General features: G+C 34.8%; 1 protein-coding gene across 1 annotated transcript in view; it reads left to right on the forward strand.

Annotated features, from left to right (window-relative positions):
- Positions 1–15,681, forward strand: part of CDH18 (cadherin 18, type 2) — a 196,852-nt gene that overhangs the window by 107,871 nt on the left and 73,300 nt on the right. The window lies entirely within an intron of this gene.

A 15,681-nucleotide genomic window follows, 5' to 3' on the forward strand; every position in this document is an offset into this window, starting at 1 on the left:
GATATAAGGAAGAAATATTTTATGCTGAGGGTGGTGAAACACTGGAAGAGGTTGCCCAGAGAGGTGGTGGATGCCCCATCCCTGGAAACATGCAAGGTCAGGTTGGACGGGGCTCTGAGCAGCCTGATCTAGTTGAAGCTGTCCCTGCTCATTGCAGGGGGGTTGGACTAGATGACCTTTAGAGGTCCCTTCCAACCCAAACTATTCTATGATTCTATGATTCTATGTTTTACAAATAACTGTACTAGCTCCTGAAAATACATTTTTCTTCGTAGGTATTTCCTGACTTAGAACTATTTCTTTTTCAATGTTTGGGTTAATTTACAGTAGCTAAGCTTTAAGGAGTCAGAATTTTCTTTCAGTTACGCTCCCACTGTTAGTTTACTTACAGCTTGTCTCAGAAGATGCAGTTCTAAATTTGTTGATGAGAGTTTCATTAGCAGAAATACACCGCTTATAAAGTCTCTTTCTAGAATCATTGCTTGTTGTATAGTGGAGCACCACTTTGTGCCTGTAGCAGATAACGGGTTTCACTCTATATGCTGGGCTTCGCCAGTAAGACAACATGGTAAAAGACTGGACTGTCTAAAATTTAAGCATGAAAGAAAATGTAGGATTGGAAGTAAAGGTAGAGAGATTTGAATTGAATTGCCTGTTCCTAAGAGGAAGCGAATGGCCCAAACAGGCATGCAGTCTGTGTTTCCTATTCCTGAACTTAAAACGCAGATTCACAAATGTATATTTTACTCTTCAGGTGTGATTTTAGAAACATTATGGTACAAACGAAGTGTAATTATTGGCCAGATTCTCAGGAGCTGTAACAGCAACCTTGCTCATATAAGACAATCTTCCCTGATATGAGCTCCCCTCGCCATTAACACCTGCAGAGCGAAAACTCCTCAACTAGATTACTAGATTGACAACTTAGCCCTAGTTGTGGTAAGAAGCTTTTTGCCTAAAAATAAAAAAAATAAGATTCTTTACCAATGTAAATCAGCATAGCTTCGTTATCTTGATTTGAAGTATGTGGATTTATACCAGATCAAGATCAACAATGTGAGGTCCTGCTCACCTTCATCATGTATGTACTTTAAGAAAATCTTAAGAAGAGTGGACAAGAAAAACACTTGACAGTTCCAAACATGGCAAGCCATAATTGCTGCATTTTCTGCACAAGGAAAGCTCCTGTCCACTCTAATTAGGATTCCCTATGGCTGGCCTCCAGATACCATGGATTTTTTTAGGTTCTTGCCTGGTATGTGAGATGAAATGCTCTTTTTTATTTACATATCAGATACTGTATATGTAGGTACATGTAAATTGCTTTAGGTATACTGTTTCATATTACCTCAGGTCATTCTGGAGATTTAGAAATCTGAGCTACACATACAGAGAAATGCTTGCTATTGTAGATTAAATCTAGAGGAAAGACTTCCTCTACAGACATATACAAAGAAAACACTGGGCAAATAAGTTTATGTGTTTCATTTAGTTTAAGAAAAATGGTGAAAGAAATTTAGAGTGAAAAGTGGTATACTGCTCTGAATCTCTTTTATTTTGTCGTAATAATTAGAAACAGGAGGTAGTTTTATATAGCCTGTGATGTAGTGTTCAAGAACAATTAGGCCAAGAATAATAATTTAGCCTTGGGATGGGTACTTTAAGTGAAGGACTGGATTTTAAATAGACAACCTAATTCCTTATGAACTTTTAAAAGCATTCTTACTCCTCCTAAATGTTAGCAGAAGAGTGAATTATTTAATTTTTTATTTGTCATTCACATTGGAAAGTAATAGTCTAATTTAAGGTCAACCATGTTAAGGAAGGCAGCCTTGCTTGTTTTTATTGAAAGTTTATTTTCTAGTGATAATTTCACAGCTTCATTTGAATAAGTTTGAATGAACCTTTACATCATTAGTTAGAACATACATTTGGTAAACAGTTATTGACTCTTTGTACCAAATAATAAATCAAGGTAGCCCTATTATCTTTTGTCTATATTATCCTACTGTGGGTTTTTGATATGAAATAGAGAATTAAAAATAATTTTAGAAAATTTTATGTCCTTTAGAAAGGACAGACAGAGGGTATTGAAGTCCACTTTTTTGATTCATTCCAGGTCCTCATAAGGCAAGTTTTTGCACTAGGTAGAACCCTAGAGAAGGGAAAAAGCTCTCTGACACTGCTGTTGGTCTGTTTTCTTGCCCTGTGTAGATCACAAATTCATTATCCAGACAAATAGACTCATTGAAAATATAATTTTTAGGAAAACCTTATTTAAAAAGGTAGGTGGAAATTTGCAAGCATTTTTATTTCATTTGTTACAATTTCCAAAATATTTATATCTGTAAAAAACCTGTATTTCAACTCTTCATCTTTGGTCATGCTGTTTTTCAATACTGTCTTTCAATGATACCTAAAACATTTTGGCATATCATTCCAGTCAGTAAAAAATTCCTTGTGGAAATTGTCTAGAAGATTTAAACAGCTAATGTTTGTTCAGTGCAAGTTTGAAATATTACAGTATGTTATGCTGCCAATGCATAACCAAATTGTATAAAGGTTTGAGACACTTGAAAGATCCCAGTTACACAGGCTCACTTAATCTTTAATAAATTGGTGTGTTTTAAACTGAGCTTGAAAAGGCGCATTTTATATATTTGTTCTACAACTATACAAATATTGCATTCATCCGAAGCGGTCATGTAGATTATTGTAGTTTATTAAGCTGGTTGCTGACTGATCAAAGAAATCAAGTTGTAAGTTGATAGGTTTCCTTATTTTCTCAGAGAAATAATTGAAACCTGAAGGTTCAAAACAAAGGCTATTCTTGCATTTTTCAATGATTGTAGATGAGAATGGTAGGTAGGAAGAGGAAAAGGAAAGAGGATCTTTTGATTTTATATTGTTTTTCCTTTTTTACACAACCCAGCATAGAAGTTTGTAATATATGGTGTATAAAATTTGTGGTACTTGTGACTTGGTTCATAAAGTTGTATAACTTTCCTCACCGTGGGTGGGATATGTGACAAAGTCCTGGCTTTCCCAGGGCTGATGACAAAATGTATGTGGAGTTATTCCTAAATAAGTCTTGCTCCAGTAAAAGCTTTTAAGAGTCAGCACTTGTATTTTCAAATTTGTGCTTTATCTAAATTCAGAATAATTTCAAATGCAGACAAGCTTCAGTTTCAAATCAAGAGGTGTTCAATGCTAATATGTACAGCAGAGGCTGACCACCTTGCAGAATAATGTATTCAGTCAAATCAAAAAGAGAAACAACTTTATAAAATTGTGTCCTGTCATGGAGTGGTCATATTTTACGTTTTGTGTGACCTTACTGTGATGCCTTTTAATTTATCGTAGTGTGAGGGTGCCTCTTTTCAACAAGCTACACCACTTCACTAATTCAGTAGTCATTTTCTTGATAGCAGTGCACCTGTAACAATGGAACAACACAGACTTCTGTTTTCAGTCAACTGTAAGATTTATTGTACCTCTAGGTAGAAATTTATCTTTTCTCTGACTAGATCAATATCTAACTCTCAGGTCAATAAATCCTGATTGAATCTCAACAGAAGTTAATAGCTACCTATTATGTCACCTAATAGACAAAGATTTTGTGGGTGTTGAGTCTAAGAAAGAAAATAACATTTGTGAATGCACATATCAGAAGTTTTATTATAGGATTTCTTTAAATTTTATCTATATAACATCATCACCTTTTTTGTGTGTGTCAGAAAGTTATGAAAACTGTGGTAGAGTTAATGCTACTACATACATAATTTCAACATTAAAAAATATCTATTTGTGATCTACCATGGTTCCTTGGTCAGCATTCTGTTTATCCAAAGTGCAGTTCTTAGACATTTTTTCTCCTATGTGGAGTTTGAACAAATATTTTTCATTGTGTGAACTGATTGCAATTTTCTTCCAAGTACTAAGGTTTCAATGAATTTACAAATTTTTGTTGGTTAAAATGTTTTTTTCCAGAAAACATTACAATAATATTTTGTTTCTAGGATTTTTCTTTCAAGGACCTGTAAGGAAACCAATTAATCATATTTGTAAGGGAGTTGTTGTAACATATATATATATATATATTTACACTCTGATGTACTAAATCTAGCACTAAAGCACCTTCCAAAATGAAGAATTTTTGCTGATGGTATTTTGCTGATTGTTGAATTTGCTGATTTTGCTTTGAACAGACATTAGCTTGCATGGCCACTATCATAACATGTCAAGCAGAAATGGTTTTAATGTAATTCAAGTACCTAGGATACATGGAAAAAGTGTTTCACATTTCCATATTGACACCAGTCTCATTGTATTTCATTTGCACTTTACAAATAAGCATACTTAAATGCTGAGTAAGGTTGTGCTCTAAATGAATTATAACAATTATAAATTATGCTATACTGCTATAAGATCCTTAACGTGTTATGCATGGGTCAATGAGGCATTGCGGTTAAGTAGAATGCGCACAGGTATGAGTAAGTATCACAGGGAGAAAAGAACACACCAACCATGTAAATGCTTGGTCTGTTGGCTAAGCAAGCTTTCTTACTAACAGATAATCTGAATTATATCTCTTGACCTTGTCTGTCAGTTGTAATTAAATTAGTCAGCACATGGAATTTTGTCCAAATGTGGAATCTTTTCAAGATTGTATGTTGCCTTCGGTTTTTTAATTCGCCGGACACCATTTTGACCCTATTTGAAAGATTTTTGTCATATCTATAGTCATTGTCTCACTTCTTGTCCCTCTTATCAAGGTGATCTACTTTGAAAAGAAACCACAATATTATTCAACGTAATGGGCAACTATGTTAATTATCTCCAATTATTTAGATACATTATCATGTACTTATTAAAGACAAAAAGTTTAATTTGCATAAAGGTCTAATTGAATAATAGTAGATGAGAAATATGAAGTCAAGTCTGTGGCTCCATCTTTATTTTTCTTTCCATTATGAAGGAAGTAATAAGGAGCTTTGGATTATGAGTGAAATATTAGCAGCTTTAACCTTCAGCTGTCTATTATTTTGTAATTTTCATTCAAACTATAGATATTTTTATGTAGTTTCGGAAGGTAAGTGACATTATGAGAAGCAGCGTTTGATGCTGGCAGACAATACTATTTCTATTTTAAGAGAGGGTATTTCCAAGATTGTGAATATAAGTAGTTAGTTTTCAGATAGTTTTAAGCTCTTTCTTGTCAAATGGGATTTCCTTTGAGAAGATTCCTGTACTTAATTCCCATCTGCTGTGTTCAGGGGTTACTGAATGCAGCCCCTTTTTACGTAATTGTTTGTCTCATGTCATAAGGTTGCTCCTTCTCACCAAGGATTAAATACACCTATAAGAAGTTTATATCTGAAGAAATCACACTTAATGAGTAATTTCCTCCCTTCCAGCATTCTTTGCCCTTGCCTTATCTTCACGCTCACATCATTTGCTTGGTTCCTCTGCTTGCCTACCTGACAAGAAATCTGTTATGGAGAAGTCCTCAATATCTAAGCAGCATTAAGTTATCTGTTAGTCATGTATATCATCTTTATCTAGGTATGTGTCATAGCTATCTTGAACATAATACTTTAAATATTTCATTATACAACCAGCAGTCACTTGTTACCAGCTTTGAGCAAACAATTATCTTCCCCCCCCCTCCCCTAATTAGGATACAGATTCTTCTTTGTTTTTTAAATACATTTTTAACTAAATTGTAAAAAAAACAAAAAAAAATCAGCACAACAGTAGCATCATACTTCTGTAGGCTTGCCTCATGCTGCTTTACTCAAGGCACACGCCTACTACATTAACAGGAATACATCAGAGTTTGACCACTGTATTGTTCAAGTTGGAGAATTTGACCATTTAGCCCTGTTCGCTCCTAACCGTATGTTTCTTCAGAACTATAGAAATGCTACTAATTCAGATTCAGTTCCAAGGAAATCACGAGTCAGTGCAAAACCATTGAAGTGTCTTCTGTTATAAATTGAATTATTTCATCATGCACATTTATGCAGACAACTGTACATAGTGGCATGTTGCTACTAGACACAAGAATATTTTTATTCAAGTCAAAGTCTGTCTTTAAGGCTTTCTTCTACTCCTCCATACCTCATCTCCAACAGTTTTGTGTGGAAAAAAATAAAATCTTCAATAACGGAGAAGCAACTTTAGGAGAGGTCAAAACCACTCAGATAGGGGATTTGCTTGAAAGAATGTTTAAGTCTATTTTGCTGTCTGAAAATTCATAGGAACTTATCTGCAATTTATACTTCAAAAGAAACAACTTGCATGTTTTCAAGACATAACATTGATAAACAATTTCTGAAAATGGAGGAATTAGCCCCTTTGTGAACTCTTTTCAGAATCTGCACATCAAAAAATTGGCAGAATTTTCCTATTTTTCACCCTGAAATGTTGACTCTTCTAGAAACAGGATTAGTTTAATGGAGAACTATAATTATTGTCCAGTCCCAAAACTAGGAAGGGTGATAGATTCTCCCTGAATAAAGAAGTAGATAAGGAAATTTGAAGAATATAAATGTGTGTCAGTTTTCTAAAAGGCCAAGCAAAACAAAATCTGTAACATGAGGCTGGCAAATTTAACCAAAAGAAAAAAGAAAAATAGAGGAGCTGAGAAATAATTTAGCCAATAAAAAAATAGAAATAGCAATAATGCCTTTGAATGTGTTTTTCTGGAAAATAGGTCATGGTAAAGAAACCTGATTTCTTTGTTTTATGAAATGGCAAGTTATATTGAAAAAGATAACTGCCATGTCACATGCCATTCTAGTTAAATAGATAGCAATAAGTAGTAGCAACAAAGCACATATTAAATGGCTATGAACTGGCTACCTGGGAGGTAGAAAAAATTTGTCATCAAGGCAGAATCTTTACGAAAGGAAGAGATTCCACCAGGTCTCTACAGGGATCGTTGTAAGACCAACTCTATACAAATTCTTTTTGTGTGGATTAAAAGTAAACATAAGACTACTGCTGATAAAATTTTTGGATGACACAAAAATGGCAGAATGATGAATAGAGACGAGAACAGCACATTCTGTCAAAATAACTGAAATTGTTTGATAACTTGTGCCACTCAATGCAATAAATGCGAAGTCCTACAGTTAGAACTGAGGACAGTGGGACTGCATCCAGGAGAACCATAACTATGTAAAGTAAGAGTAAAGCAGCTCAAAATGAGTTCCCAAAACAGTAATAACCCAAAAAAGCCCAATACAACCCTTAAATAGATTCTATATATGTTGTAAGAAGATTAGAAAAGTTAAATTTACATCAGAGGTTGGTACTGGGTGGGTGGGGTAGTATTATTGAAATATCAATATTAATTTCATTTGTATTTTTACAAAATTTTGGAAAGCTGAAAAGAGCAAATAACACTATGAGTGGGAGAAAAGGCTTTACAGTAAAAAGTTTTTTACAATTTAGTTTATCAGAAAGGTTAGCTTCATGAGAATATAGCAGTACCTTTACAAGGAGAAATACTGGGAAGTAATGGTCTGAAAGAGGGTAACAAGAGTCAATAGTTTGAAATTGAAAGTGCACGCTACCGAATAAAGGCCAGACCTTTGACTTTATGATTAACGACTGGAATATTCAGTCAAGTAAATAGGTGATATTTTCTACCTCTTGATCACTTCAGTTCAAAATTGCATGTTTTCTGGAGGACGTGCTTTAGCCAAGATTGAACTGCTGGGTTCAGTACAGTGCTAGTTCAGTCAATGGCCTGAGTTCTACAGGAGGTCTGGTGGTCCTATCTGGCTTTTAACAGTGAATCCATTAGATAAAGAATTCACCATTAAGCTTGAATACCTTAGTTTTTTGAAAGAATGTATTTTGACTGTGGATGCATCAGGTTACATAAACTATACTAAAAATCTAAGCTATACTTAGATTTCTTTCCAAAGTGAGGGTTGTTGCTTAAAAAGAGTCTAAATTTTGAAGATCTGAATGATTACAAGCACTGTACCTAATTAGGTGTTATAGCCATGTAATGTGTTTGATAGTAATGTGTTTGGGAAATAATATTGCTTTAACAAAATATTTGTTAAATAGAAAAAGAAATAGCCAGATTTCTGGCTTCCAGTAACTCTGTTGCCCACCTCTCAGGCTGCCAAGTGGTGGCTGCCCCCCACTGAGTTCTTTTAGATAATCTGAAAATATTTTTGGAAGCTGAAGACCACCTGTTTTCTTATAGTCCAGTTCATGCCTGTTTTGTGTAGATGGTTATGCAAGCTGGTTTCCTTTGACTAGAAAATATTTGAAGAATTGATGCTGTATGTCTTACTGGACCCTACAATCTAATGACTGTATTTTACTTTATTGTTACTATGACAGCAGCACCTCATTCTGTTCCATTTCCACTGGCTGTTTCTGTTAAAACATAGTTCCATCCTGTCTGTACTACAATCTAACAACTATTTTACTCACCATGATTAACTCTTCTCTGCTACTTTTAAAAACAGAAAAAAGTGTTTATACACAGTACTTCAGGTTGCAGCCATACAGCCTGCCAGATACCACTGGAGTTGTGCATGTAAACTCAGGTTTATGGTCCAACCTGCACAGAGGTCCTCAGACAGTAGAACTATGTCTGTACAGCTCAACAGAACAAATGAAAAGATACCCGTATCTTTACAGCCATATAGAGTCACACCGGACATAAGTTTGTTAAAAGAGTTTGGGTTGTGATTAGAAAATGAGATCTGCACCAAAAAAGTCAGTTTTGTTTAAATGCTAAATTACCTGAAAAGTTTGATGCGATTGTCTAAGCCAAAGTGAAAAGTTCATGTTTACAGGAATGACAACAATCACAGTGGAATAAACCAACAATCCACGACCACTAAATCCAGAAAATATCTCTTCCATATGTGCTGGTTTTGGCTAGGATAGAGTTAATTTTCGTCATAGTAGCTAGTATGGGGCTGTGTTTTGGATTTGTGCTGGAAACAGTGTTGGTAACACAGCGATGTTTTAGTTACTGTTGAGCCGTGCTTACACAGAGTCAAGGCCTTTTCTGCTTCTCACCCCACCCCACCAGCGAGTCGGCTGGGGGTGCACGAGAAGTTGTGAGGGGACACAGCTGGGACAGCTGACCCCAGCTGACCAAAGCGATATTCCATGCCTTATGATGTCACGCTCAGTGGTAAACTAGGGGGAAGGTTGGCCGGGGGGGCTGCTTCTCAGGGACTGGCTGGGCATCGGTTGGTTGGTGGTGAGCAATTGTTTTCATTTTAATCACTTAGCTTTCTTGGGTTTTATTTCTCTCTCTTTGTTATTTTCCTTTTCATTTCAAGTTGTTGTTGTTATTGTTGTTGTTGTTGTTATTATTATAATTATAATATTTCAATTATTAAACTGTTCTTATCTCAACCCATGAGTTTTCTCACTTTTGCCCTTCCAATTCTCCTCCCCTCATCCTGCTGGGCGGGGAGTGAGCAAACAGCTGTGTGGTGCTTAGTTGCCGGCTGGGGTTAAACCATGACACCATAGCATAGTGATTTGGAAGTAGCAGCAATCTGAAGACAATGGGACAAGTACAACACTTCAGTGTAAAAACATCCATGATAATAATGTCCTGCTGATTAAACCAGCCTACAAGAGGCTGAGGGAAACGTACTTTAAAAAATCCTGAACCATACTAGCTGAAACAGAGCTGGCAAACCTGGCATCCATATACCCATGCTTTAACTATTGGCAAGAGAAAAAATGGCAGCTTCCTGCTCAAATAGGGTTGCCACTTGCGATGGTATTTCTATAACAGATATTCCTTTGATTTGCAGCAAATGCATATGGCAAATTAGAGTTTCTTGTCTGCTTTCTGGGAGGCAGCATGGCAGCAAATTCTTAACTTAATTCATTTGAATATGCTTTGCAGTACGAAAACAGTGGAAGGTGCTATGATTACATTTGGCATCTATGCAATTGCCACATAAATTAGTGTATTTTCCACTCAGTCAGTTAAGCTTTCTTCAGGTTCCTTAATTCCGGAGGCTTCGGCACAAGACTTTTTCGTTTTGTAAATTCAGGCTGTTACTTATCGAGATTTTTGAGAAGGCTTTATTTACTAATAGTAAATTGAATAGATTTTTTTTTTTTCCTTAGGGGTATCCATTGTAATATAATCAGTCTGGTTAATCCCCCCTTCTTTTAATACCAAATGAACAGTATTCTAACCTACTTATTTAAAAACCCGTACTATTTTCTTTTAAAAATATACCTTTTTTTCAGCAATTTCTATTTTATTGCAGCAGTTGTCTTTCAACGTTGGATTCATGTATTTTATTTCAATGATAATTTTCCTTAAGAAAAGGCATAGTGTCTTTCAGTACTATGATCATGATCATAGAAGAAAACTGACCACTAATTGTCGTTTCTTTGACTTTTGGCCATGAAGTGTCTAGTGATGTCCCTGTAAAGGAACAAAATGTATAATTTTAGTTACATAAAGCAGATCTGACACAAAGACCTAGATTAAAAATATCTGTGTTATAGAAGCATTCAGAATGTGGAGTATGACCATAGTATCTATATTGCACATTTTGTTTACAGTTATAGTTTGAACTAAATCACAAATCCAACTCAAAGTCTATTGGGAGTTTTAAATTTGAAGTTTATTTTGAAGTTTTAAGAAAAAAGAAATGCACCTGCTGACTTGTACTTGCTCAGCATTTGTCTTAAAATGCAAAACCCACAAAAACCATACTTCTTTCTCTTAAAAGGGATGTGTCTAATTCTATCAAGGTAGAATAATATTAGATTTTGAAATGTATTTTAATATATACAATACATTCAGAATATTAAGTTACAATAAAATAAGCTAAATACATATCCTAAAGCAAAGCAGTGATAAAAATAGAGCTTTTAGTCACAAAATAAAAATAATATTAATGAAATTACCATCTGCAACAGTTCACTTCCTTCAATAATTAGTAAAATCACATATTTAATTAGTTATTAAATAGATATTTAAAATTATTTTGAACCATTTAGTGGTTGTGGTCATGACAAGACAGATATATAAGAAAGTAGAATATGGGGGATGTAGTATGACCTACTGGCCCTTCATAAAATCTCTAGTGACCAGGCTTATGATCCAACAACAGAATGGAAATTTTCCAAACAAAAAAAATTAACTTTCCCATGACAAACTATTTTGTCTTTAAAGTGGAGTTGTTTTGTTGGGTTTTTTTTTCCCCACTAGATAGAAAACCTTTGAGCTCAAAATGTTAAAATGAACCATGGTTTATTCTGGGAAGGTTCCATTCACACATCATGCAGGAGTAGGCTGTAAGATAAAGCTGACTAAAATTCTGCAGTGGTTACTGAATCTAAAATAAGTTCTTATTTTGTATAAGTAATAAGATAAATTACTTCAAGTGTACCAGACTGTCAGGTAAGAACATAGTTAAATACTTTGATAAATGCACAGTTAGGTACTTGGCTGTGACAGACATTTTCTTAATAATTGTCTACACTTGAGTTAAAAAGCCTTGATTTTTACAGTCTCAGTTACAGCTGAGCCTTCTGTTGTAGCTCTTCTTACATGCAAGTAAAATGGTTCTTCACAGAATGCTAAAAAAGACAACATAACACATTGTCAGATGCCGCAGAGCATAGAAGTATTTCAAAGAAAACTTGGGGGGAAAAAAAAAAGGAATCGACTGCAGTTCAGTATCAGGAATAAATTCAGAGAGCCTGAGTGGAGAAGGAAGTATAACTTGCCAAAAATAAACTTATTTTCAGGGCTTTCTCAAATCCGGAGGCGTTGGGTGAAAGGAAAGAAAAGGAGCTATCCACAGTAGTAGGCATATCAATCTTTCATCTCAATGTTCTTCTCAGCCAGTTTTGTCTGATGGTTTGAGAATAAATGCGGGACCTTCATTAAGAAATTTCCTGATTGCAAAAAGTTGTGAGGAATCGTCAGTACAGAGGAAGAAGCTTATGTCTTTGAGGGCAAGAGGAAGAACATAATGAAATTTAACAGTATTCTCTAGTAAAGGCCATGTTGCAGGACTAATTATAAGACTATCTGGATGATGCTTTTAGTCATATTGTTTAGTTTTAATTAGTCCTGTGAGGTGCAAGGAGTTGGACTCGATGATCCTTATGGGTCCCTTCCAACTTGAGATATTCTATGATTCTAGAGTAACTCTGGTCTCATTAATTTGGAAGTGTCATTGGAGGAGAATGTCCTGGGTATATTAGTCAATCATAGATGAATCACCAGTGTGATGTAATCTGGGGGGAAAAAAAAAAAAAAAAAAAGTTGTAATTAGAAAAGGTGGTGATAAAATCTCATCTGGAATGTAGGTAGGTTTCTGGTCATCCATGGTCAAGGAAGATAAATTCAAATTGGAAAATGTGCTTTCCAAGACTAGAAATTGTCAGAGAAAAAAACAAAAATTAGTGTGATTTAGAGGTGAATAAATTTAGACAAGAAGTTAGAAGAAAAAGGGTGTTCTGGGAGAGCTTTCCATGTGGGAGAATACATCTCACATAATTTTAAGATAGAAATAGGTATGAATAAACTCAGCAGGCCAGAGGTCCAGAGCTGTGTGTCCTTCTCAATTCCATTCCAATAGGTATAAACCTCCACACGTTGTACGTGATTTTTGACATAGCAGTCAAACTTCTGTAAAAATTCTTCACTTAATACCAGAAACAGGGTGGGGTGTCCGTGTAATGATGTCTACATCTTGCTTTTTTTTTTTTCCTTGCTTTCCTTTCTTAGTAAAGATGAATAAATATTAGAAACGTAGCTGAAAAGTACTCAGTTAACAGGGTCGCAGTGCTGCCTAACAAATATGAGGCCAAATTAAGGCTGTGTTTAAATTTAAAAAGCCTGTGATAGTTTTCTTTTTCAGTTTCTTTCCTCACGGTTTTACACAGGGAGATGTCTTCCTTAATATGAACTTCCTGTCTTCTTGTGGGATGTGTAGGAGCCCCTGCCAAGTATACTGAAGATACTCAGGGGCAATTCCTACTTTAAAAGGAACTACTGGAGCATTTCATATTATTTTATCGGAAAAGGCAACCAAGAAAGTTCTCCTTACACCTTTTGGGCTCATTAGAGAAATTTGAAATTATGTATGATTTTAGTGCTATAGTGCCAGAACAGTTGGTGGAGCTGCTAGTGACAAGGATAGAACATCAGGGTCCTCACGGTAGTTACATACCTCATACTGATGATATCATTTTAGGATGTATCTATGTATAGGCAACCAAGAAAAGAAAAAGAACTAAATCTTCCCTTATCTCCTGTCCTTCAGCATATCCCAAAATTAAAACCAGTTTTCTTATTCTAAACTTTGGGTACAAATTTTTGGAATTAAAAACTTGCCATTTTCATTTATTCAGTTTTCAGAAAAGAGGAATCTAATGCAAGTGGGAGAGAACAAATGATTAGTCATCCACAAATCCATATTAACTGTCTACAAGCATTGGTTCAGTATCACACCCCTTGAAGCAAAAAGGAAGAGGAAAGTAGTTGTAATTCAGAGGAATTTCTGTTTTTTTTCAATCAGTTTAATGTAAGTGGCTAGTGTATTTATGAGGATTGTACAGAAGACAGATGTTCCACTATGTAAAATTTAGTCTTTTTCAAATTGAAATGGAAGGTTTTTTTTTTTTTTAAATTCCATACTTCCTCCATGCATATACTTAAACATTAAATGTTCCAATAAATTTGGTTTCAATGTGAAGAACTGAAGCAATTTATTTGAAAACTGTCCAAGCAGGACATTTTTAATTTTAATACTTTTCTATCTTCCTATTTTTCAGTAAAATGAATTTTCAGAATGGTAGTACCAGATTTTGTGAACCATATTGATTTTGATGAAACTGCATATTTAAGTTATATCAGTTCCTTTTATCCAAATGTCTCCATGCCTTTCTGTTATAGTATGTATAAATTGTGGTTAGTTTCAGTATTTCATGGTGAAATTTGTGAAAAAAGATCTGCTTCTAGCTGTATCATTTAAAGGAAAAAACACTGATGAACTAAAACAGACTGGTATACGATTTTTAGCCAGCTTGTCCAGAATCTACGCTTCTGATGAAAAGGAATTTACAGTGCAATACTTTCTTAAAATCATTGTGAATCTTCATGAATACTTTAAAATATTATTCTTTGTGAATAGTTCTACTTACTTATGTGTGATTTATATTCAGAATAGAATGGAAACAATGGTATAAGCTACATGCAAATTTCCATTTCGTATGTAAATGGCTTTACTGAAGAAATGCAAAGAAAGTAATTTTAAAGTACAAGAAAAGTAGTGCTCTGGAAGTCACTTTTTGCATCATCTGAGACTGGGAATCAAATGTCTTAAGAATCATGCTGTACAGCAGATTGTCTAGGAGAGCAAGGCTCTCCTTCCTGAGTTGCTTTGTGTTAATGGCTATTATATGTTTAAAATTTACCCAGAAGCAACATCTGATCATGCTATGGTATATTATCTTACTAGTTATAACAGCCACTCAGTTTAAGAGTCCAAAACCAAGTTATGCTAAAAATTTAGGTTTTTTCAAAATTTAATGTTAATAAATTTAGCATTTCACATATTTCTTTCTTTATTTCTATGTCACTTACTCCAGTCTATCAACGTCTTTTATGTACTGGTGAGCCCAGAACTGGACCCAGCACTCCAGATGTGACCTCACCAGTGGTGAGCAGAGGAGAAGGATCCCCTCCCTTGACCTGCTGGCAACACTTTCCATAATGCAGCCTGGGATGCTGTTGGCCTTGTTTGCTGCAAGGGCACATCGCTGGCTCATGTCCAACTTGAGGACCCCCTAGATCCTTTTCTGAAAAGCTGCTTCCCAGCTAGTCTGTCCACAGCATGTACTGGTTCCCTGGCACAGGACTTGACGTTTCCCTTTACTGAACTCCATGAGGTTTCTGTCAGCCTGTGATCAAAGAAATTAGCAGGGCCTAATTTCCAGGCATCATCATAAGTGAAAAATGTCCCATAACTGAAACTGAGCCCACAGAGTTGACTGTTCCTCCGTTGTTGTAATCTTTGCTTCTGCATGTGTAATTGACTAAACGTTAAAAAAATTTATGATGGTGATGGATAAAAATAAATAGAATTTTAGGATCACTCAATTTTGGTTTTCTCTCTGTACTGTAGTAAAAACAATAGTAGCTTATCTTTCACTTTACAGGCAAGTATTAGGTAAGTCACAATTATGAACATAAATGTATATGATTGACATGTATCAGATAAGAAAGTACAGTTTTGTGAGATTTGTCAACTAAGAAAGTTTAGCTTTTGGGTAGATTTAAGAGGTATGTCATATTTTAATTCAGAAATTTAACTTTTCTTAAAAAGGAATTTATCTTCTTCAGTGGGGTAAGAGTTCCCATTCATTAATATTCCTATTAAGTAGCTATTTAAACAGTTATAATACATGAGAAAACACTGGAGTTTTGGCAATGTACCTTTTGGCTAGGAATGTTATATAAGCTGGATTAATTATTTATTAATATGAGTTGTTTTAATATATATGATTTTAATTTCTTCATATCCTCAAGCAAGTTGATTGTGTAGCAGCGTCTGGCATTGTGTTTTTTATATATATATATAAATATATATATATTTGATATAATTGAAATATAATATTGAAACCAGTTAAGATTTCTTT

This window comes from Pygoscelis adeliae, unplaced genomic scaffold (genome assembly GCF_000699105.1).
Source record: "Pygoscelis adeliae isolate BGI_AS28 unplaced genomic scaffold, ASM69910v1 Scaffold23, whole genome shotgun sequence".
Taxonomy (NCBI): domain Eukaryota; kingdom Metazoa; phylum Chordata; class Aves; order Sphenisciformes; family Spheniscidae; genus Pygoscelis; species Pygoscelis adeliae.